The following is a 3245-nucleotide window of genomic DNA, read 5'->3' as shown; positions in this document are numbered from 1 at the left end:
GGATGGGCTCACTGTGGAGTTTTTCTCAGAGTTTTGGACTGAGCTGGGCCCGGACCTGCTCTCAGTGCTGCAGGAGGGACTGTGAGCTGGGCTGCTGCCCATTAGCTGTCGTAGAGCTATTCTGACCCTGTTGCCCAAGAAGGGGAATCTGTCCTCCATTGTGAACATGAGGCCAGTGGCGCTACTGTGTCAGGACTATAAGATCCTGTCTAAGGCTCTGGCTAAGCGGCTCAGAGACATCATGCCGGCCGCAGTGCCTGTTTCAGGTGCTGAGAGCAGTTGGTGTCGGCCCACGGTTCATAGAATTTATTCAGCTGCTGTACTGTCGTGTGTTTATTGTGCTGAAGATCAATGGTGGCCTGAGTGAGCCTATCCCCATCCATCGAGACATCAGACAGGGCTGCAGTCTGTCAGGGATGCTATACTCCCTTTCTATCGAGCCCCTGCTGCACAGGCTGCTAGCCGGGCTGTCCATCCCTTGTCACCCAAGGGTGTCGGCCTATGCTGCTGAGACACGCAGTCTGGGCAGCGAGACGTCCAGGTCATTGTGAGAGTGTCTGGAGGAGTTCAGCAGGGCCTCCTCAGCCAGGGTCAACTGGGGCAAGAGCAGCGCTCATCTGGTTGGGGTGTGGGAGGTTTCTGCACCCCCTGCCCTCCCTGCGGGGCTGCAGTGGTCTCTCTCAGGCCCTCGGGTGCTGGGTGTGACTTTGGGGGAGACGCAGGAGAACTGGGCTGGCCTGCTGGAGAGGGTACAGGGCCGGTTGAGGGCATGGCACTGGCTGCTGCCCCAGCTCTCCTTTAGGGGGAGAGCAATTGTAATTAATATCTTGGTGGCCTCCATGCTCTGGCACACTTATGCATGTCTGGACCCCCCACCGGCCCTGGTGTCCCAGATACAGACCCTGCTCCTGGATTTCTGGACGGGCTGCACCGGGTGCGCAAAGCAGTGCTGTACCTGCCGCTCCAGGAGGGGGGACAGGGGTTGGTAGATCTGTTAAGCAGGCTGAGTGCCTTTCGGCTGCAGGCAGCTCAGAGGCTCCTGTACCCTCCAGATCCCCAGTGTCTCCCGCCCTGGACACTTGTTATGACAGACACATGTTTTTACTTCAGACACGTCCCAATATACTTCCGTCTTTGCCTGTTTTTTATAGTTCTGTTTTAGAGGTGTGGCAGTGCTTCTCCCTGGGTAGGGAGCTGGGGGGCAGCAGTCTGTATTGGCTGTAAGAGGAGCCACTGCTGTATAACCCCGGTTTTAGCTGTCCACTCCTGCTCTCCAGCAGCCTCAGGTCAGTCCTGCTTAAGGTTGACGTGATCCGGCTGAGGGATTTGTTGGATTTTAACAGGGGACAGTGGGTTGGTGCCGACAGCCTGGCTGCCAGGCTGGGTATGAGGTCACTGAGAGTCGTAACCAGATTTCTCTGGGCAGTACAGAACACCCTTCCCATAGGCGCTGTGAAGCGGCTTTTCCAGGCTCTCACGCAGCACTGCTGGCCCAAGGACCCTGACACCATCTTTCCCCTTGTTTGTCTGTGTCTCTCAGTCCCCCCTAGCTCATCAGGCCGCCTTCTGTAGCCTCACAGTCTCTGTAGTGTGTCTGTTTTCACAGCTCAGCGTCAGGAGCTCTATCAGCTCAGTGTGAGGGAGCTGCACCATCAGCAGCTGCAGCCCCTCCCTGACACCCCCTGGAGGGAGCACCTGGCTCTGGGGGAAGATGCCTGCCCGGCCTGGAGGAGCCTGAACAAGCCCCCGCTTCTGCATGGCTTCTGCATGGCGTCATCGCAACAAACTCTTTTGCACATACACTGGACCCCAGAGTGAGCGACACCTGCCCCTACTGCGGGGAGAGAGAGACACTTTTTCACTGTTTCTGCCACTGCCCTAGATTAGAGCTGCTGTTCACTGCACTGGAGAGCCTGTTCAAGCAGCTGGGGCTCCTTTTCTCACGCTCTGTGTTTATTTTGGGAGTCCAGTACAAGCAGCGCCACAGACATGTTTGTCAGTTAGCAAACTTTCTAGTGGGGCAGGCTAAGCTGGCTATCCTGAGCAGTAGGAGAAGTCAGACTTAGCGGGTGCAGCAACAGTGTGCACTCTCCCTCTTCAGGTCTCTCGTAAGCTCCAGAGTGCGACTGGATTACAATTTCTACAGCCTGACGGGAGACCTGGACACTTTTCTGCAGATGTGGGGGGTCGGGGCGGCCCTCTGTGCCATTGACTTTGGACATTTTAACCAACTGGTTTAATTCACTTGAATATTTTATAGGTAGCACGTGTGTAGTGGTTTTTATTGAGCGTTTTTAGAATAGGTTTGTGTTTTTATGTCGGGAGTTTTTTTCATGTCTTTTATGTGTTTCTAGTTTGTTTTAACTGTTTTTTGTAGTAAAATAAAGGTGTTAAAAATCTAAAAATCTCTCTCTCTCTCACACACACACATACACACAGCCAGCAAGACACACAGAGCCAGCCAGCTCAGCGATGACATCACGAACCTCTCTCTGGGCTGACTGCTATGACATCACAGAGCACGTGCATTCCGTTGTTTGCCGTCTGTCAACCACTCAGTCACTGCCAGCCAGACTGCCTGGCTGGCTGGATGGGGGGGCTGTTTGCTGCTGCTGCGTACCTTAGCAAGCTTATCTGCTTGACCGGCCTTCCTCCTCCTCTGCCCACATGCCCACCTATGCCCGATCTGCTGTTCACCTGGATCACAGCTCCGCCCCAACAAGGCAGAGCCTCCCAAGAATGGTACAAACTCATCCACGTTCTCCTCCATGGAAAGCTTTAGCAAAAGGCAAAAGCGTTATAAGTAATGAAGAGGAACCCGAGTCCAAGACGCTTCCGACCAGCCATACATATTTGTGTGTATTAAAGATCACATTTTATTACATTTTGTTTTTCTGTACTATATTACATCTTATTGTGATTTATAATGATATTGTTTATTGCTTTGACAATACAAATGCACTGAATTGAGAGAGAGAGATAGAGAGAGAGAGAGAGAGAGAGAGAGAGAGAGAGAGAGAGATAGAGTGAGAGAGAGAGAGAGAGAGAGAGAGAGTGCTAGGGCACATCTGTAACATAAACTAGGGAACATTCGTCACATGCTTAGGGAACATTCATATCATACAGGGAACATTTGAAAAACGAATTAAGGAACCTTTGTGACATACTAAAAGGACATATACTGGTAAGATGTTGGGCACATTTGAAACAACAAAAATGGCATTTGGTTATTTATTAGGGACATT

At 52.2% G+C, this 3245-nt stretch overlaps 1 non-coding gene across 1 annotated transcript; it reads right to left on the bottom strand.

The window, feature by feature from the left end:
• Window positions 1-2711: 2711 nt before the first annotated feature.
• Window positions 2712-2826, bottom strand: LOC136751960 (U5 spliceosomal RNA). The gene has a single exon (XR_010817143.1). It is a non-coding gene; the product is annotated as a U5 spliceosomal RNA (small nuclear RNA).
• Between the last annotated feature and the right edge of the window lie 419 nt (window positions 2827-3245).

The sequence above is a fragment of the Amia ocellicauda genome, chromosome 6, assembly GCF_036373705.1.
Source record: "Amia ocellicauda isolate fAmiCal2 chromosome 6, fAmiCal2.hap1, whole genome shotgun sequence".
Taxonomy (NCBI): domain Eukaryota; kingdom Metazoa; phylum Chordata; class Actinopteri; order Amiiformes; family Amiidae; genus Amia; species Amia ocellicauda.
The sequence above is the reverse complement of the archived record's forward strand: the minus strand, read 5'-3'. Positions and strand labels throughout refer to the sequence as shown.